Genomic DNA, 22,608 nt, shown 5'->3' with positions numbered 1-22,608 from the left:
TTCCAATGCTCTGATCCCCTCTAATCAACAGCTCTGCCTTTTGTTGGCTGTGCCTTCTGACAGTTTTTCCCTTTCAGTCTATTTAAATAAAATCTTCTGCCTTTCTCCATGTCCCTCTCCAGCTTAGCCATAATCATTCTGAACTTACGACTTCACTATGCTTTCCCGGTCATTTTCCAGTCTCATTGCTTTAGTTTCGCTTAGACTCTTCCCTCTCCCCCACCTGCCCTGTGTGTATCATTAATCTTCATCTCCCAGTTCCGTTTGTGCATTGGTCAGCAGTGCTGCTTTCTGTCCCATCCCTTCCACTCATCAACCCACTTCCATCTCCTTTAATATCCCTTTCTACAGAACTGCACTTGATTCAAAATCCCCATGCTTTAATTTCCACCTTAGTATTTTTGGACCATTCTTTTATCAATTCTTTTATTTACCCTGTCTTTCATCCACTCCTGATATATTTTTTTAATGTAGTTCATAAAAAGGGGTTGAAATATAGTACATCTGCATTCCAGCATACCATGAGCTAATTTCAGTAGTAGTTGTAAATGCAAACCCATGGAAGACTTATTTCTCAGATTGTCTCTATGGTTAGAAATTTGGTTGATGTAATATCAAATTTGCACTGACAGTCCTCCCTTGGCATCTGTGAAGTTTGTCCCTGCCCTAAGATGTTTTAGAGGGGGCAGCAGTATAAAAAATAGGAAATGATTCCATTCACTGCATCTTTGTACCTCTGGGAAGTTGAATCTTAATGTGTTAAGAATGACACTAAATAAATGTGGTATCTTGATACTATAAATTGCTATCTGAACAGTTGTTGAGCGGAAAGAATACATGCCATTTGCAATTCTTAAAACAGTACTTGTTTTGGCCTTAACTTTAAACAGTACATGAATTATAAGAGTGTTTTCATACAAGTTTGTTGAAACTGATGAATGAATGACTGAATGAATGAATATGCCTAATTATTCACACTGCAAGTTTAAAAATCAACTCATTAAAATGGTTGGTGTCCTTATTTGTGTACAAATATTGAAGGCATGGAAGCCTTAATCTGTTTGTTTCATTTTGATATTTGTTTACTCTTCTCTTCTGAAAGAGTAATTCTCAAAGTGTTCTGCAGCATAGATAAGGCAGACAGTGCTTCCTGGAGCTGTCTACTGTTATATGTTTGGTTAATGCAGTTACATGGATTACAGCAGTAGGGAATTCCTGGTGGCCCAGGTGCCACTTATAACCTCCCAGCCACATCACCAACATCCTAGAAAGAACTACCAAAATCCCCTCAGCAACAAACCAATCTGTAGTGCCACAGTGCAACTACAGTGGTTAAATTTAGGTTGTTTCTAATCTACATTTAATGCTTTTGATGCAGTGTGACAGTTACAGAGCATCCAAAGAGCCAAATTTACTTGCAAACAAGCTAAATTTGGCATTGTGGGTGTTCTGTCAGTACTATGAAGCCATCCCCTTCACCAAAAAAAAGGTTTAAAATGGGGGCAACAGGAAGTGACATGAGGCGAGGGAGCTGCAAGAGGATGTGGGCCATGTGCTAGAATACAATAGGAACTTCCCTTTCCTCTCCCTCACAACTAGTACAACTTTGCTGTTGACCTGTTAGGAGGGAGTAGTGTTTTCTACTATGCCAGTGTGGAATAGTGGTTAAGAATGTTGGACTGGAACTCAGAAGATCTGAGCTCACTGGTAGACTTTGGGCCAGCCACAGACTGTCAGACTAACTTACCTCACAGGGCTGTTGTTGTGAGGATAAAAAGGAGAGGAGAACCTTGTAACCCCCCCCCCCCCCGGCTTCCTTGCAAGAGCAGGAAAGGCAAGTTATAAATGCAATGAATAAAAAAATAACTATAGGGATCTTGGCTGGCTCTTGTACCAACACTTACTTTCTTTGCAAACTGTAAGTATAACATTGAAACTCTGAACCAGTTGCAGGTTCTAGATAGGGTATTTTTGGATTCTCAACAGCATAACGTGCTGCTTGCATGTTCACTTGCTCCTGTTTGGAAAAATCCTGTGAAGTAGGTTTATATGGCAATTTACGAATAAAATTAATATTAGAATCCTGTAGCATGGCCTAGCAACAAATCAGTGACATGGATGCTGTATTACAATTCATATGACTCTTTTAACCAAAAACACTGCTGATCAGTAAATTATAATTGTTATGTATATCTTTGAATCTATTAAGAGATAGTGGAAGCTAAAAGCTTGTTCAAGTGACAGATAATGGCTATTGTTTGTCACTTTAAAAGCTTAAAGCCAGGGAGATGAATACTGTTACAGGGTCTAGGGAGTAAACGGATTAAAAGTCAAACACTTTAAAAAGGTATAAATTAAAAGAATAATTTTGCATTAATGTATGTATGTCCTTATCTATGTTCAGATACATCTCTACAGGGGCATATTGGCTCACCAAGACCCATAATAAAGAGGCAAGCTTTGATTGTGATAACAAATAATAAAAACACGTGTTTCCAGTGGGACAACCATGTTCGTCTATTGTAGCAAACCCAACAAAGCCTTATGGCACCAGGAAGACTAATGCATTTGTTCTGGCATTAGCTTTTGTAGACACTGACCACTTCATCAGATGCATGAAGAGCTAACCTCAGACTGGCAGATCTGTATAGACAATCAAATACAGCATGTCAGCAAAACAGATCTCCTTGCAAAAGCAGTTGTGCCTGTTCGCTGTTCCCAAAGGAGTCTTTACATGGCTTTTAAGAGAAGTGCTCCATTTCTCTTGTCTTTATTGCAAACATTCACTAATCAAGATAAGCACCATAATAGTTATCCTATAATTCTGTCATTAGAACATCACTTTCAAGGTAAAAACATCATCGGTTGCTGCCCTGAACTTGCAACTTCCCGCATAGGAGAAAAGAGCCCATTAGATGCATGTTACATGCAAAAGTGAATGTGGGAATTGGTATCCCTGTGACAGGATCTCCACACTGCAGCCACAATGCAGAGACAGCTTTCACTGTATGAGTCAGGGCTTAATGCTGGTATTACTCCCTACCCCTTGTCAGTGGTTACTGATGGCACAGGCTGTGAGTGGGGAATTCACAAGGATAGCCCTGATTCAATCATTTCTATAAGGCAAATAGTTCACTCCAGCCTCCGCAACTGGGTTGCCTCCAGACATTTTGGAATACAACCCCCAGCATTCTGAACATTGGCCAAGCTGACTGGGACTGATGGTAGTTGAAGTCCAACATATATGGACGACATCAGGTTGAAGAAGGGTGATGGACAGTGTGATTAAGGTGATGCGGAAATTGCCACAAAGGTAATATTATTTGGGCCTTATCCAAACTTGGCTAATTTTAAAAAATCTGGATAACATTTGGTGGCAGATGTTTGACCTGGTAAAAATGTGTTTCTAGTCTATTCACTGAGCTTGCTTAGGATTTTTAACATGTGTCTAACTAACTAGCCCAATTTAACATGCACTTGAGATGTGAATTTGCCTGGAGGGGATGAGTCTTCCCTGACAGTTGCAGATCTCTAGTCTGATTATAGCAGAAGGTGACACTCAGATACTTTTAACTGGATTAGATCAGGGTGTGGCTATGGAATAGTCTCTTTTAGTCTCTTCTTCAGCAATTCTCCACCCTAGATTTTTTTCCTACTTACACCTGACTTTATGTCAGAAAGCAGATAATTTTGGACCCTGTGCCAGCACTGCCACCATCTCCAGAAACAAGTGGCATCACTGCTTTGCTGTGTTCCACATGCTGTATGACTGGCTAAGGCTCCACCTCGCCTGCTTACTTGTTTTCAGTTTATTGAATCTTATACAGGAGTGGTGACATGGAAAAAGAATTGTCCTCTATCTGTGACTCTCGTGTGCATCTTCTTCCCAGAAATACTGATAGTTTGGATGGATAAAGATGACTCTTTCATCATACTTCTGCACCTGATGAGTCATAAAATTTCTATCATTACTTGCCAGGATAATACAGGAAACCAGCATACTTAATAGCTTATATGAAAGTAACACACTTAAGAGGATAGCATTCTGAAACCAATCCTGACACCCGAGCAATAATGTTTTTAGGAGAGTACATATATATATATGTACCTAAATGTAGAAAAAGAATATTAAAATATAACAAACTTCATTATAATATAATCCCATAATTAACATATTCAAGAAGTAGTCCTTTAATGTCATTTATATACACATTATCAAAACTGGTTTCTATTCCAGGCTGTGCACATTTACAGTGCACTTTCCTAAATGTATTTCAACCATAATGGTCTTCTTCAGTGGAAAAATCTACATTAAACATGAATTACAGTCCTATCAACTTGCAGTTAAAGATATTCAGTAATTGTTGAACTATTCGAGTTCATGGCTTCTGAACAAACGATTTGTATCTAAGTATTGCTAGGCACAGAAATAAGCAATGCCTCCCATATCCATAATGTGAAATTCCTTCTATCCGCCTTGACTGAGCACAACAGTTACAAACTTCCATCCACCCCAGAGGAGCAACTGTGTTAATGCAGCAGCCAGCTCCTTCAGCTTTCATTTATTTATTTCTTTACTTGCAGTTTACAAATTTTAAAAATCATATATACAATTCAAAAGATACACCTTTAAATGGACAATGAAAGACTAAAGCAAGACAACTATCACAGGGCGACACATCTCAGCAGCTCGAATTATTCCAACCCCTCCACCCCCAGGCACAACAGCACATAACAAAATAATATTTAAAACTGGCTCAGCAGATAATAAAACACAACAGACTTAACTATTAAAATGAAAGGAAAATAAAAAGGTTTTCACCTGGTGCCAAAAAGATGGCAGGGATGGCACCAGGAGTGCATCTTCAGGGAGCATATTCCAGAGATGGGGTGCTACTACTGAAAAGGCCTTTCTCCTGGTTGCCACCCCACTTTCATTGTTGAATAGTGCAACAATTACATGATAACTCTAAATGTGAAAAAACAGGATGGTACTTTAGGTTTAATATGTGTATTTTATGCGTGCATATAATATGTATTTTTCCCACTGATGAATAGCATTATAGTTAAAACAGGTTTGGAAAGGGTTATGTAAGTCATGCATTAAATTAGTAAATAGCCACTTGCCAAGCTTCCTTAGGCAAGTAAGAATAGTCTCTAGGGAACCATCCAGAAATGTTTAAAAAGTAGAAAAGAGCTACATTCCGCCCACATTGAAATCTGTGATTGCCACAGACAATTAATGTAAGATATCTATGTGGTAGGATGATTCTGGAATGCTTGCAAGCCAGCAACATTCACCACAGCCTTGTAAATAAGTTCTCAAACAGCAATCTGTAGCCAAAGGCAAACACAACATGGCCGCTTCAGCAAGGTGGCCTCAAGTCTTATCGGGGAATTCATTCCAGCTGCAACAGAGGCAACCAACCACAGCATTTGCAGCATGCCTGGAGAAGAAGAGGGTGCTTATAATTTAGATAGGCCTGTAGTGCCCCGTTCTTCTTTGTTACAGTCATGAATGTGAATAGTTCTATCTGCTTTCACCTCAGTTTGGATAGTTCTCCAGAGACCAAGAGACTGCCCAGGAATGTACCAGAGGCATCATCATTTCTTACTGTGGAGTTAATTTTTCACTTATCAGCAATGTTGATTGCCACTAACATACTGAGCTTCAAATACTCCCCCCCCCCCATGATTTACTACACTGAGGCAAATTCTGCTTCCATTACTCCCATCCTGGTTGCATCCAGCATAGCTTAACTTTACTTTGGACAGTCTTTGGAGATGATTCTTTAAAATATCAACTTTTCTTCTGGATGTGAAGGCATTTACAAATTTGGATAAATTCCCCCCCCCCCCAAAAAAAAAGCTGAAATCAAATCCTCATTCATCTGTAACAGCCAAATTCAGTTGCTATATCTATCCCCAGCATGGAGATTATGCTCTTTCTGGTTGCTTTTAAAGCACTGCTAAAAATAAGGAAACTAGTTCGATACTGGATTTGGATTTCCTCTATCTTGGTCCTGGATACAGGAATTTATGGGGTTTTTTCCTCCTCCTTGCTCCTTGGGAAAATCAGATTTTTGTAGCTTCTGATACCTCCTTATCAAGAAGTAATTGAAGCAAAAATCTCACCTGTTCCTAGATATTTGGATCAAATGTACCAATTGGCATCACCTGCACTGGCTGCATGTTCACTTCAAAGTCCAATTCAGAATTGAGCCTTTCAATAGCAGTGCTTAAATGGTGAGTGTAAGAACCAGAGGCTTTTTTGCTATGGTCCCATATTTAGGAAAGTCTCAGAGTTGTGCTTGCTTCTCTCCTTATTTTCTTTTTGGTGGACCCTGAAGACATTTTAATTCTGTTCTGGTATTAAATTGTGTAGGTTAATGCTTCAGTTGCCACTTGCTGTTTTTAAACTGACATGAATAATGATGTTAGAAATCATTATGGGAAGGTTGGCCTGAAATGGTATATACATTGCTTACATGACGTTTTAATGATGAATAGAGTTAACATTAAAGGTTGATATGGTTACTTGTTTCAAAATGACTTTATTGTATTTGAATGCTTTCTTGGATTTTTATTTTATTTTTTAAAATTCTTTCTTAATCCATGCACTTGTTCAGTATTCAGTTTCTTATCCCTTTCAGAGCAGGTGGGGGTGGGGCAGAAGTTGAGAGACTGCATGCTTCCCCAAGAACTAACAAAATCTAGTGTCTAATATTTAACTAATTAACTGTTTTTTTTTAAATGCCACCATTAAGTTAATTTGTTACACTAACAGTCACTAGCATTTGAAATGATCCTATGAGAGAGAGAGAGAGGGCGCACACACTTTCCACTATACAGTAAAATTATGCTTGTATCTGCAGGATGAAATTGTAATGCATGTGAAAATTGAATAAAGCAAGTGATGTTATAGAGACACTGCTATTTTCTTTATTATCAGTTATAGACACATATGTAGTTTGTTTTTGTCACTAGTGTTTGTTCCTGCATAAATTCTTCATGGCAGTAGAGAATAAAACTAGTGTTATTATGTTTGATTTTCTTACATTATGAGTCTCAGTGTCCTTCAGAGGTGACTATTGGTGTTTAGCTATCTGAAATTCTTTGTCAGAACAAGTCAGAAAAACACAAAATACAATGCATGTTGCTTATAAGGTATCAATAGCACATTCAAGTTTTATATTTTTCTTCAGGATAGATAGCAAGTGGTATGATGAGCTCGGAATTCTTTTTACTTTTTATTTTACTTGGGATTCTTTTTATTTTACTTTTTAATATATTAACTATTGACTATTGTATTGACTACTTCAAATTCATTCCTAGTTGCTTATATGAAACACATTCAAAGTAATCTTGAAGTCAGTGGAGCAGAATAGTAACTGTTTTGAGTCCACAAGGCATAGGAAAATGCAGATGAACGCAATCAAACAAATTTGTGTAATTGAAATTTTGTATTGGCTTTCCTGTGGCTCTTTGTATCTCGACCTGTTTTGCACTGCCAATGTTGATGTTTTAGACACTGAAGATCACTCATGTTTCTTTCAGTTCTTTCTCCATTTTATCTATTACATGTTTATATCATAGAATACCTGTATCCATCCTCCATCTTTTAGCTTCTTTATAGTTACATTTAATTTTAAAATTCATATTTATTAATGCATGGTCAGTAACTTTTATCAAACCTATATCTGAATTATACACTCTAGAAAACAGACCATTAGATACAAATATATAATCAAGTTTTATGAACCCATGAGTAAAAAGTAAATCTTTTTTCATCTTTTAATTTTCTCCATACATCTTTCAAATCAAAGTTATATATCATTTTATTCAGTACTGTGATATTTTATCTTATTAATATCCAACTAAATCCTGAAAACATAATAACAGGGTTGATTCAAATGTGGTAGAGACATAAGTTCTACCTCGGGAAGGACCTTTTCTGTGGGAGCAACCTGGCTATGGAACCTGCTCCCCAGAGAGGTGTGTCTGGCTCTGACGTGTTATTCATTTTGGTGCCAGGCCAAAAACTTTTTATTCACCTATCACCAGTTGAGTGATTTTTTTTACTATATAATACAGAATTGTTTTTATTGCATATTTTTATATATTTAAAATTAGGTATTATCTAATGTGCTGTTGTGGTTTTGTAAGCCAAATAGAGATCATTGGGATCAAAATGTTTTAAAGAAATGAGTAAGTTTAGTACTTTTGTGTTTTTCCCCTCTTCCTATAATGCTTCAAAGAGGGTTGCAATCCACAGAGCCTCTTTGTTTACCATGAAGAGAGACATTTTAAATGGAAGAGCCCTCTGCCACATCACAAACTGCTTTAAAGTCTTTTCCTTCTCAAACACAATTCACCACTTAATGCTGAGGGAACAAAAACCCAAAGTCTCTTTGGTCATGTAAAGGCATTAGTGTGGTACTTTGGATTCTAGCCAAGACCATAAACGGTCCTTAATTTCTCATTCAGGCAAATAATCTAAAATGTGTGAAGTAATGCCAGAGAACACTTCATATTAGCGGGTCTGCCTTAATATTGACTGCTGAATTCTAAAGTACACTGGAAAAAATTGTTATAAGGATCAGGGTGAAATAAAAGACATGCAGACTTTGAAGGAACTAAAGGACTAATGACTTTAAAGGGCCTGTCAAGAAGCACCTTTAGAAGAAGATATGCTTATCCTGAGGGAGCTTGTCAGAAGTTTGGTCAGCCAGTGTTCTTTAAAGTGTTAATAGAGTAAAAAAAAGAGAAAGCTCCCAAAGGTTCAGAGGTTTTAAGCAAAGTTCAGAAGAGTATCTAAGATTACTGTAACTGTCAATGACCAAACCTTTTTAAAATTTAATTCATTACAAACACTGCCAAACTGTCAGAAACTAAACTCACAAAAGTTCCCTGTTACTTATCAAGAAAGCTGTCGGTACTTTATGCAATAAGGAAGAGGAATATCAATAGATGCTGAAAATCCCATAGGAATTTTTTTTGACCCACAAAAAGTACAATATTGCTAGAAGGAATAAAAGAATTTCAGATTAATAACAAAGTAGACTCTGCCTCTGTTGTCTTAATATAAATACATCTGCACTGGCTTGTCAAGGAATTTTAAAAAACGAAACCTGCTAGAATGCTGGATCTTTGATCTTGTCAAGATGACTCCCAATAAAAGTAAGGAAACAGTAATAGATTACCTCAGTGCTGATCTATTTACTCTATGTTTACATCATGCAGTTTTGAGAAGTCCAGTTATTACATAAAGTTCAAATGTGGAAGTTGGGGAGAGTAAATATTGAACATGAGTAGGACAATGCTATTTCACTCATGTCTCACTTGCGGGTTTCTGATACAGATACAGCCTTTCATCTGATCCAGCATCACAGTAGGACAACCGTTCCTAACACTGGAATGTTTATTATCTTTATTAATTTTTGAATAATGCTTTTATGATCTTGGTTGCAGTCCTAAGCAGATATATGAAAAATATGGCTGTCCAGATGTTAGATTGTAATTCCTCTCAATCCTAAACAGCGTACTCAGTGGTGAAGAGTATTGAGAGCTGCAGTTCAATAACTGGATGGCCCCATATTCCCCATTCGTACTGTGCATGCTCTTCTGGAAATCTGGAACTTTCTTCTGAGTAGATATGTTTATAATTATAGTGTTAACCAATAACTCTGAGCTTATGTGTAAATATACACCTTCCCAGATACAGAAATAAGAAAATGCCTAAGTATATATTGTTGTTTATAAATATTTGGTGGCTATAAAATATTGTATAGTGGCTTCTTCTGTCAATCAGATTTCCAAATTGTCAATCACATTTGTGGGCAGTTTTATGTAGTTAAAACAAATAGCATGCTCCTTTGAAAATGAAATCACACTATTAACGAAATTAAAGATTTTTACTTTAAAGCTCTGAAAATACTAAGTTCTGAATTCTGCAGAATATGTCACTGTAACACAAAAAAAAATCCTTATTTTTTATTCAAAATTCCTTCATTCACCATATGCTCTGACTCCACAGAATACTCTCAAGTTATTTGACTTTGTATTTTGCAATATTTTGGTCAGCTGGTTTGGTCAACCAAACCATTTTTGACACTGTGAAAATGCAAAACAACATTTCTGATGAAACGTTATAGCCATATATAAGTGAATATCTGCCTTGCTGAACATTGCTTTAAATATATATTTAAAAAGTAGTAGATTCTTCTCACTTGCCAGAATTCCTTAAAAGGACAGGAGGTGTGATGTTTAATTTCAGGAAATGTCAGACAGTATTAAACTACTAAAGTGACAGTATTCAGTGCTGAAATGGAATATGTAGCATCATACCTACAGTTAATACAACTTCGATTAAACTAAGTTGCTTCATTCCTTTGGCATGACCCCTTGGTCATCAAAGCCACACTGCTGAGATATTGAATCTGTGGCGTACTTTGTCCACATTTTTTCACATAATCCCCTCTGCTGGTATTGGAGAGAATGAGATTTGGTATATCCCTGTCACATCATCAAGGGAAGGAAGTTATGGGTCTGTGGAATTAACAGTTACAGGTGCGAAAAAAGTTACAGTGTTGAAGCAAATGAAATGCAGCCTGCAGTCTAAAAATGTGAAGGATTTAATTTCACCCTAGCTTTTATGAATCTCTACCAAAGCTGTTCTTGTGATGTACATGAGATATGGGAGGACAAACTAATAGGTACAGCAACCATTAAATTGAAAAGAAAATTGTAAAAAGTACAGGAGTTGGAAGTGGACCAGCACAGTTCTTGAGAGCAAGTAGGGTAGGAACAACAGTGTTTAATGCAAATATAGTATATACGTGAACACATTGGACAAAGGCCTTGCTTCCTTAGCAATACTTTGGGTACCTTTCTTGAATGGTCAGATGTTTTTAAAAGTAAGATTCTAACAGTGCAATCCTACAAAAGTGTGCTCAGAAAAAAATCCCGGTGAGTTTTATGGGGCACAGACACAATGGTGGACAGCCAGTCTAGTGCCAGTCTTCCAGGTTAGCTTACTGAACCCAGGCCTCTTCCTCATGTTTTCTCTCTTCTGTGCCACCACAGTTCTGAGTTAATCCAAGATTATGTAAACAGGCTCTTTCCAACTTTCAGGATGTTCATGAATGAGACAGCTCCCCACATGCCTGGGTTCTACTGACTGATCTTTCCCTCCTTCTATAACTTTGTAAGGGTCATCCGAATGGTCTTGGCAGAGTGGCATAAACAGCAGCTGTTGAAGGTTTAAAGAAGAATCTGTTTCAGTCCAATCCAGCAACATTCATGTAAAAAGTAAACCAAAAGAAAGCCTGCAATCAGGTACAGACATGAGCCAGAATGAGATTCAAGGTAGAATATGGGGATCTTGACAAGTTTGAATTTTACTGACGCTTATATACTCCCCCCCCATTTTTAAGCTTCAGGCAGGCTGGCAAGACCTTTGTATTTTGATGCAGTTTTATGTCTTTATTTCCTTGTTTTTAACCTTTCTTCAACTTGCTTTTATATTTTTAAACACTATTCAGATTATTCTTTTATTGTTATATTGGGGTGGTATGTTTTCATAACTTTGCAAGTTACTTTGAATTTATTTTATTTATAAATGAAAAGGTACAAGATGCTAATTGAAATACAAGAGCCTCTTTAAGGAGCTGGTCAGACTTCCTTTTAGCTTTCACAAGACAGAATGTATCGTTCTCTGTACCTCACCTAGAAAGTATAAGGGAACTAATAAAACTACATCTGCATAATAGTTTTCTTCACATTTAAAGCTGTGCACGTTGTGCAAGATACCAGTTTAGTTAGGGGCATTGTATAATCACATGTGAAGATATTTCTGTGTTTGATGTTTGCAGGGCAGTGTCCTTTGTGTGAGACATGTAGCATAACTATTTCTCTAAAATAACTTACAGAATTCATTATGGTGTGTAAAGATATCTATCTTCTCTCCTCTCTAAGAAAAGAAAAAAATGCAAAACAATGATTTTTTAAAAAAGATTAACCCTATTTGTAATACAAAGGCAAAATCTAGCATGACAATAATTTGTCACATTGATAACAAAATTGTGTGAGATAAAATAGGATAAAGGCATAAGTAAAAACTTGTAGAATGGGAGAACAATTATGGCTGAATAGTTAATAGGTTGGCAGAACACAGTTTGACTGGCTAGTAAGGTTGGAATTTGTTGGAGCTCCTGAAATGAGTTCCTGCAGATAAAAGTGATTTGCAGAGACCTCCATGTAACTGGACTGGGCTTTGGAGGCATGATGTTAAGGAGGTTCTGGGCCTTCCTGGACGACCAGTTTCATGAGGTAGTGCTGGATGGCTTCAATACCATTTAATGAGCAGTGGCACACCACCAGATTCCATTCTGCCCTCCATGCTTTTTGACATCTACATTTAACCCCTGAGGGGTGTTTTCTGGAGGTTTGAGTTAAAGGTTTGTTGCTATGCAGCTCTAAACATCCCTGGGAGGCTACAGAACTCTTGAAACACTGTCTGGAGATTGATTGTGTTGGATAAGGGTGAACAAATCCCAACAAGACTTAATCCAGACAAGACAGAGGGAAACCAACTACTCTGGATGGAGGTTTACAAGTGATATTAGATGAGGTTGCGCCAGAAGTGCACACTCAGAAAACTCAGATGGCTCTTTGTCTAGATGTGAACTTCATCAGCTTGCTGATTTATTAGATTAGGCTGGTTGCTCACTGTGGCACATCTGGAGAGGAGAGATAGTTATTCCTGCCCTAGAGACATCCAGGCTAGACTACTGTAAATTGCTGTATGCAGAGTTATTTTGAAGATGGATGGGAAATTACAGTTGGTGCAGAAAGCAGCCATGAAGAGCTGGTAAGGGTGAGGTGAGTCAGATCATATAGCATCTACATTATCCCAGCTGTACAAGTTATCATTGCATTTCTGAGCTCAGACTAATGTGTACATTTTCATACCTTTAAAGTCTTAGAAAGTTTGGAACAAAATTATTCACTCATAACAGCACACTTTAATACCAGTAACAGACACAATTTATACAATGATAAAATATCAATACAGAAAATAAACAAGTAGAAGAAAGCTTTCACTTCACTTCTCTCTGGGTGTCTTGGTTCCCTGAATAAGTCAGGGGATGCTCCATGGGCCTCCTAAAGTTCCATGTTGATATAAATTTTATAAAGTTATTTTCTCCCCATTTTAGAAGCTGTGAGGACACGGAGGTGCTAAACCTTTGTTTTTGGGAGATGGAATGGTTGGAACTGCTTGAGCAAGGCTAACACTTTCGTTCTCACAGCAAAAGTAGCCCTTATCTACAGAAAGTTTGGAGAAGGCAGCTTCAAGGAAGCCATCTCTGCTTCTCTTCCTAACAACCTGAATGACATAAAACCTTGCCATATCTTCAGAAAGTTATCCTGGCCTTTGGACATTGAGAAAGTTCACTAAACCTTCTGCTGAATCCTCATAACTTTCTCAGCATTTTTCCATGAAAGCCCATACAGTATGACATCCCTCCTTTCTATCTTCTGAGGTAAACAGGGGTGGTTCTGTATTTTAAGGCTGAGATTAGTAGTGATTCAGGTCAGCTAAGCTTTTTGGCAGCTAAATCAACTCTTTGGAACTAGATGCCTAAAGAAACCTGCCGTAATAGATTTGCAATCTTTTCACATTTAAATAAAGCATAATTATTTGATATCACAACCTAAAACACAGTTGGATTATACATCATCTCAATTTACACAATGCTTCAATATAAAAGGGCATGAAATTACATTGTCAGAGTGCTTTCTCTGGATCCAGGTAACTAATTTTGTTTATGTTGTATTTCATATCTAGAGTATTGATTTTATTTGTTCTACTGCTTTATTGTATAATTGTTATTTTGAATAATAAAGGAGAGCTTTTTTGAGGATAACAATGGCTATTATTAGCTGACCTGCTGGTACTTAATTCAATGCAATTTCAGGTGATATTCAGATCTTTTCAGTGTACAGCTCAACTCCTGGCTTTTCCTTCATCATCTGCCACCTGTTTTGTGTTAGTGTTTGGATTTCAGACCGTCCTTATGCAAGAATTGTTCACCTTTCCCTACTATAATGGATAGACATATGTGAGCTTCCTATCATCTGCAGTTCGTTTTAAAATATTTCTGTCTACATTTCCCATTTATGTGATACCACTTTGCTGAAAGTCAGTGGTTTTGCATAGTGATGATGCTCTTCTGTTTTATGAAAATCCAGCAGTGGTACCATGTCTCCCTGAAAATAAGACCGGGCCTTAAGTTAATTTTTGCTCCATAAGATGCATTAGGGCTTATTTTCAGGCAATGTCTTATTTTTTCATGTACAACAATCAACATTAATTCATTTATTCATGTACAAAATCTATATTTATTCAAATACAGTCATGTCATCTTCTTCTGGAACATCATCATAACTTTCCAAACCCCTAATTGTGTTGCAATGGACATAATAAATACATCTGTCTGGCTGCCGGATCTTAACTGGGGCTTATTTTAGGAGTTGGGCTTATATTACTAGCAGCCTGAAAAATCATGCTAGGGCTTATTTTCCGTTTAGGTCTTTTTTTCGGGGAAACAGGGTAGTAGTTGTGTATGTATCGTGTACATTTAAGACTGCATCGTTTTCTAAACTTGGTGAAGTTTAGAAAACTTTGGTGTAGAATGTACTGATACACATCAAATGTTTTGAGGGAAGCATGTTGTTTCAATTGCAGTTCAAGAAGTTTGTTGGCTTGCAAATGCATACATACCTCCTATTATTGTGTGTTGCTTTATTGAGCCTCGGAAATATTGCATTATTTACAAATGGAAGGATTATGGCAACCTTGCATCGAGCAAGTCCATCACTGCCACTTTTCCAATAGTATTTGCTCACTTCATGTCTGTGTCACATTTTGATAATTCTTGCAATATTTCAAACTTCATATTATATTTGTTATGGTGATCTGAGTGTTTGATTTGGGGCACAGCAAGCCATGCCCATATAAGACAGTGAATGTAAAACTCATGGCTTGCTGGAGATGATGCTATTGCACACTTAATAGACTACAGTATAGTGTAAACATAACTTTTATATGCACTGGGAAAACAAAAACAAAAAAAAAAATGAGTGAATTGCAATATTCACTTTATTGTGGTGGCTTGGAACCTTACCCACAATATCTCTGAGGTATGCCTGTTACATCCAACACACTAGAAATACTGATTCTGGTACTATCATGACCAGATATTGCTCTCCCTTACTTTGGGTAGCCTGTATTTCATTTTCCTGACCCACACGAAACTGAGTTTCTAGCATAGATACTGTTTATAAACATGTTTATGCATATGTTTAGAATGTATGCATTTATTTAGGATGAAAGAGCCGGTAGGTTTGGTAGGCAAGAAGAAGCATATTGGAACAACAGCATTAATACTGCACGAAGGACTATGGAACACTTAAAATGTTCTCAATGTGTTTTCCTGCTGCTGTTCAGAACAGGAATACACCCTGGCTCATGTGCACTCCAACTCATGTGCACACTGCCTGTTGCACTCCATGTCAATTCCACCTTGTGCATTTTCCAGTTAAAGTGTAGGTGCAAACTGAGGCCTATAAACACATATTGCTATGTAAGCTCCCCCCCACCCCACATGACTGGACTAACTACTTTAGCTGCAAACGGGTAATGCAAGTGGATTCTGCTTGCATGCAAATTTTATTTGTAAATCCAAGTTATTCTACTACTGTTTAAAGAGGTGCAGGCTGCACCTCACTGGATTCAGAATGCACTGAGGAGAGTGTTCCACTTGTTTGACAAAAGAAGTGCAAGTTTCCATGTAAATCTTTAGACACTATTGTTATACCGTCTTATGGGCATTTGGTGTGTGTGTGTGTGTGTGTGTGTGTGTGTGTGTAACTTATCTGAACATTCTGCTTCTTTGGCACTGGCTTTTTTACTGTACCCAAACTGTGCCCTAATTTCTATATTCTTGTTCTACTGAGCTTTTTATGGTGGTTCCACATTTATGGAATTCTCTTCTGGAAATCAATGTAGTTCCACTGTTACTAGTTTTAATATTAAAGTGTGTATGTAAGAGAGAGAGAGTGTGTACACATGCATGTGTGCATACCCATTCATATATAAATTTTAAGTATTCATTTCAATCTGTGTTTTATTAAATGTTGTGCTTGGGATTAATTTATATAGGTCATAAAAAGTGAAGATTTTCACCTCCTTCTGAGAGCTGGTTTAGAAATCACATTATCAAAAGACAGTTTAGAAATCATATTATCAATTCTATATGTGTCCACTAAGAAGTAAGTCCCACTAAGATTATAGGGCTTCCTCCTGGAAAAGCAGGCATAGGATTGTAGCCCAAAGGTACAATCATATTTGTGCATAGGCATGCAGGCTGGTAAATGTTGGGAGTTATAGAAATTTTTCTTTCTAACCATGCCTAAAAATGTGTCTGTCTTAATTAAGTAGGCACTGCTGTACACTCTAAGAACTGTAAATGTATACGCACTGTTAGAACTTGAACTGTATACATTAACCTATTCACTCAGAGAGATTTCTCATCCAAGCCTATTTGTTTTTAAAGCAGAGATTCATGAGCTAAGTTTGGCATACATATTAGTTACAATTATATATCATAGTAGAGATTTAAAGGAGTAATACCAGGCAGATTGTTTTCTGAATCTTAAACTAAATGGCACAGCAGAGCCCTTTAAATGTAAATCCCATTTTGTTCATTTTTCCTCCCAAAAATCTAGCATTAAGGCAACTTCTTAAAAATGCATTTTTACTTAACAGCACACAGCCCAGCATAATTCACTGCTGTTGACACTGTACTTCTTTAGTGCATAAAAGAGTAATACTGTGTTAGATCAATGGAGACTCCAACATAGAAGTCACCACCCTGTTCTGTGACCTGTCAGTGCTTGCCTACAAGAAGTTGGGAAACAGAGCTTTTAGTATTTTTCTTCCAGCCACAGATGGAAGAAAAATCATTCCTTCCCTTTAATGGAAGAGGAACAGATGCACTCTTGAGTGTGTCTGTTTCTCTAGGCATTAGATCTCTGGATCCTTTACCCCTCCCTCCCTGCCCATCAGAAGAGCCCTATAGAGCCTTCACACCCCACACACATGGGGCTGGAGTTTCAATTTTGTGGAGAGATCCACTGTGGAAATAATCACAGTGGATGGGTGGAGCCCAAATGAGGGTGCTGGTGACGGGGAAAACCCTTTCAAGATCAGAATTCTGCCTATGACCTTGAAGGAGCCCTCTTCCCTAATTCTGTGTTCCCAGGACAGTGTCTGAGGAGAATAGCAGTGCTCTCTAAGCAGGTATAAGTATTTGACATCTCTGGAGATAGACATCATTGACCTGAAACAAGTCCGATTGCCAATTCTAACTTTTATACGTTTGTGCATCCCTTGCAGCTACAGGTAGCCACTGAGACTGGATGCCCCATCTCTTCCTCCCTTAACACTGCTTCTAGGAATAGTATCTAGATCCTTGTTCTCATCCACAGGCTGTCTGTACACCAGTTTGGAACAAGGATCTATGCCACATTCACCTGTGAAATGGGTGAATGGTGATGGATTCCACTCCCCACTAGCAGGCCAAGAAGGGATTGCAGCAATGGTGCCACTGTGGTTGTTGGGGAATATTTCTGTGTACAAAAGATGCAGCCTAAGTCTAGAAGGTTAAAGTTCAGAAAGTTTCAGAAACTTTGGTTTATTTGCTCTTTTAGAAATTGGAACCAAATGAAGAGAAAATGCAGATTGATGTTTTCTTCTCACTGGTCCTTCTGTTTTTGTGTTTCTGCCTAAACATTGGTATATACTGTTTTCCAGAAACACATTTATTTCAGCTGCAGTTTCAAATACGAAATAGTGATCCAACTAGTTTCTTTATAGCCCCCTAAATCATGGAAAACCAGGTGATACATATTGATTGGTTCAAGCAGAAACTGAAAAAGCATGTAAGCTCCTGAACGTCTAACCTTTTAACCAAAGAAATTATCAAACAACTTTTTTTACCAGTCACAGTGATCATTGTAAAGGCTATTATACTGCTTTTCTATATATTAAAATTATTTGCCTAATAACTAACCCCTAACTGCTATACTAGTATGTGAATGAATATACTAAATATTCATTTTTATTTTTTCACTTTTTGTTAGATATTGCAGAAATTTAATATTTCCATGGAAATCATTGAGGCGCACCTGCTGTATTTACTGGAATATTTGCCCCTGCTACATAATAGGTTGTGTTTAACTAGTGTTGTTCTCCAGCCTTTGTTACAGCATTTCAAAGGCATCAGGAGCAGCATAAATGTGACCAAGTGCTAGCTGTTTCCAATAACTATTCTTGCATAAACTGACCTATGACAACACATGATGAGGCCACGTTTTCAGTATGCAACCACCACTCAGGTTGTTGTGGCATGTGTACTCAGTGAGATTGAGTTATGAGAGGGTTAAACAGACCCATCCTCTGTTTTGTAAACATTGTTTGTCTTGGGTGGCAAGACTTGTTAGAGTGGGAAACAACCCTCAAATAATGCATGGGATATTGTTGTTGGAGTATTTCAGGGCAGTTTTACTTCCCAACAAGTCATGATTATGGGTGGTCACTGAACTGTGGATCTGTTGAAATTGTGTGAACCACCTACACTAACAAAACACAGTTTGTTAACCGCAAATGATTTATAGACCAACAACAAGCTGTATATATTCTGTGAAATAGACTATGATTTTTTACCATTGCTGGGTCCATAGAACATAACCCCACTCTTCAGCAGCAGCCAAATCATGCTTCAGCATTGAGGATGGGTTGTCATTTTGTGTGCACTGAGCTAGTGACTTTCACCCACCCTACTGCACAGAGGACTTTGAAGATAATACAGGGAAAACCTTAAAAGATGAAAATACAAAATCCTCTCTTTAAAAATTCTAAGCGTTTATAGGAGGAATTTGGCCATTTCCTGAGTGACACTTTGTTCCTTGATTATAGCCTGGGATATGGTACCTGCTACTCCATGATCAAGTCCAGAAATCCGATAAAATAATAACTTTAGGAAAGGACAAATCTGTCATGGGTGGGATTCAAATAGTGGATGGAAATCCAGCCGTTGGTGGAACCCTTCAGATAACTTGCCATTTTGAATTGCTGCCACTTCTTGGGAAAGTACCACTACTTGGAAAAGTGATGACACACATGTGATGGAACCCAGCTGAAAATGCTATCCCTTTGCCTTTCTATCCAGCAAGAAAGGGAGAAAATGCATAGAAGCACATACAGTATTGGAATTTATGGTTGCAATAGGCTCAAGGATTGGTATATACATTCTTCAGTATCCAATGCACACACATTTCCTTCCAGAAGCAGCACTCTCCACTTGCAGACCAGAGATTGAGTGCTTTCAGGGACAAGCAAAATTTAGCAGAAGCTCTAGTGTTTGGAACAGATCAGGCTGTCAGAGCTTGCATAAAGAATCAGAAGAACTGAGCACTCACAGAAATGAAGCAGTGGTGGGATCTGGTCACAGACCGGCAACACTGGATACTCTCCTTGGTTCCAGGACTGCCTGATTTTTAAAGAGGTCTTACAAGTAAAATTCAAAGTGAAAAAAACCTTTAAAACCTAGAGAATGTTAATTTTTTCCCATGAGCAAAAACGTAGAATTCCTTGGGGAGAGGAAAGAAAAAGCAAAGGAAAGAAAAATAGAAATAGTAATCAAAGTTAGAACAACCCTTGTAAATGCAAATAATTACATGAAATCTCTCTGCAGTTCCACATGATGTGCTTCTTTGGGTTACCCAAGTGCTTGCATATCCCTTATAATTAAGGACATTCATGTAAAGTGTAAGGTCAGATGTCTGCTATGTTTCATCACCAGCATTTGTATCATAAAATTCTTCTGGGAATTGTTCACGAGCTTGAGCTTACTCGATATAGGCCATTTTCTTTGATTTTAGGGTTTATGGATGAATAATCTATGAAGTAAAAAAATAGAAAGCCACTGGGTCAATCCTTTAGCAAAGCTCTGCTGGTTTCTGGCTTTTGACAATAACTATGAAAGCAGTGCAGAATCTAAGTAATACTTAGGTCTTAGGTTGCTTGACTATGGAAGGGATGGGAACCTCAACATATATACAAAGGAAAGACAAATGTGTGCACAGCATTTTGTATTATACAAGAAAAAGCTGAAACAGTCCTAGAAAGAATTAAAGAAAGAAACCCATAGAGACTGGGTCCACTCCTCCTGTAAAGCACCCTACAAAGGTCATTGACTGGTTTCTGATATGCAAGTGGAAGAGGAAGAGGCAGGGTTGGAATTCACTGCTAAAGTGTCAAGGCCAGTGGGCCCAGAGATAAGTCTGGAAGCCAGTTTCAAGTGATGTGGGAAATTCTAGTGAGCAGATCAGGAGGGGTAGGAACAGGCAGTGTCACCTTAAGAGAGTGGTGGACCAATCTGAAGAGCAACACATGGTCCAGGTGATTTGCCCATAAACAGCATGATCAGCTTCAGCCTGTGGAGCCATGTGGACCTTAGTTCTTCTGGTTGGCCCCATCCATGACTACATGACATGTAGATGTTATTTTTGGGACATGAATCCCAGCTAAATGGATGTAGGGAGTATTTTGATGAAGTTTATAATATCTCCTTCAACATACGGTTTGACATTTTTGATTTACTACTTGTCTGCTTTTTTTTTTTTTTTTGCTACTATGGTTCATTTTGGGATGCATGTGGGTGGGTTGGTGGATTTATTATCATTGTTTTATTCTATATTATGTGCAATCCTTTCTCCCAACACTGAGATGATCCACTAGAATAGAACTAAGCTGAATTTTAATTTCAGAGGGAGATCACTGGAGCCATATTGATGTGCCATAATATTTCTATTTATTTACAACTATAAATAAATAAACTACATGGGAGGTGGTTGAAGCCCCATCGGTGAGGGTGTTCAAGGATAGGCTGGACATGCACATGGTAGGCATGTCAAGAGTGGAGCCAGCTGAAGCCAGTGGTCAAACTAGATGGCCCAGGAGGCCCTTTCCGACTCGCTGGGTTTCTATACTGGATGAGCACAGGTGTAGGCATGGTTTGAAGACTCACAAATAACTGCGGCTGATCTTCAGGGAGCTGAGAGCTGAAAACAGTGTTGAAAACTCAGTTCTCTGTATCCCTGATCAAATTCAGACAACACACTGAGGCTATTCATGCTTTGTTTAACCAGTGATGAACCTGCAAGTACTAGATTTCAGCTTGATTGCAAGTTGTTGTGTTGTGCAAGTATTAGTTATATTAGGGTTAAAGAGACCTTTAGTTAATTGAAAATTAAATAACACATGTTGATAATGTTTGCATGACAACCCCTAAGCAGGAATGAAGATTCAAAATAACATCCAAACATGTCCTATATGTTCTGCAGCTTCATTGTGGGTTAAATACTCCACAGTGGGTTGTCATGGTTTTAAATAGTCCCTTTGCTTTTTCAGTTGTATGACTCAAACCACAATGTGTCAATCTCCCCCCCCCCCCACACACACACAGATACATTAAGTCCTCTTGTCATGGTGTGAGAAAGGCATACCTATTTTCCAAAATGGCTCTCAACTAGACTGGAAGAGTTTCTAGCTCTTTCCTGGTCATTCAGAAAGACATTCCAACAAGTTGTGCTCATGAAACCTCTTACCTTGGTTTACCTAAGAAAGGACAAGCTAGCCTATGCCTGTCCAGCAGATTTGGGACCACCCACCTCACAACCCCATTCTTTATGAAGCAGTATATAGAGCTAATAAATAGATGAACGTAGCAGAGCTCTTCTTTGTCAAAGTGCTTGGTTTGCCAAGGGGAAACCTAGAGGAGCAAAAAAAAAAAAAAAAAAAAGGAGCAGGATCTAGTAACAGTTCCTATAGAATCCACTTATAATCAAAACACACCATTGAAGAAAGTGAAAAAGTTATCTAGTCAAGGATCATGAAATAAAACTGCATCAGTGATGCATCCAGCTGCTAGCTATGGAGTCATTATCTGATAACCAGACAAAAGTAATAGTAGTTTTAGTATAAATGCATGCTTGAATTCTGCAGCTGCTGTTTCTGTGGAAAAGTTAAAGATGATAATTCCTCATGTAGATTAGACTGTATGTCACATGAAAGAGTTGTGTTTACAGAGGAAACTGTGGACACTGTTATATGACCTTTTATTTTCTCACTATTATAAATGGTTCTGTTGAGAAATGTTCATGGCATGTGGAATTCATTAAAAATGTGGATAACATTTTTAGAGCCCATTCTCATGCATGTTTACTCACCAAAAGATCCTTACCCTAATAAGTGTGCTTCAGAATGCAGCCCTGGGTAATAACTAATATATTTATACTAAATGGGTATAGTAAAGAATGTGCATTTTGCTTATCTCTGAGTACAATCCTGTGCAGGTTTAGACAAAAAGTATAGCTGCCTGGGGAATGCTAGTAGATGTGGTACGTGTGTGTGTGTGTGTGTGTGTGTGTGTGTGAGAGAGAGAGAGAGAGAGAGAGAGAGAGAGAGAGAGAGAGAGAGAG

The 22,608-nt window shown here is 37.9% G+C and overlaps 1 protein-coding gene across 1 annotated transcript in view; it reads left to right on the top strand.

Moving 5' to 3' along the window:
• Positions 1 to 22,608, top strand: part of LRP1B (LDL receptor related protein 1B) — a 730,365-nt gene that overhangs the window by 145,621 nt on the left and 562,136 nt on the right. The gene's annotated exons all lie outside the window — the stretch shown is intronic.

Source organism: Varanus komodoensis, unplaced genomic scaffold, assembly GCF_004798865.1.
Source record: "Varanus komodoensis strain SLA01 unplaced genomic scaffold, ASM479886v1 scaffold32, whole genome shotgun sequence".
Classification (NCBI taxonomy): Eukaryota; Metazoa; Chordata; class Lepidosauria; order Squamata; family Varanidae; genus Varanus; species Varanus komodoensis.
This window is presented reverse-complemented; position numbering and strand designations above follow the sequence as displayed.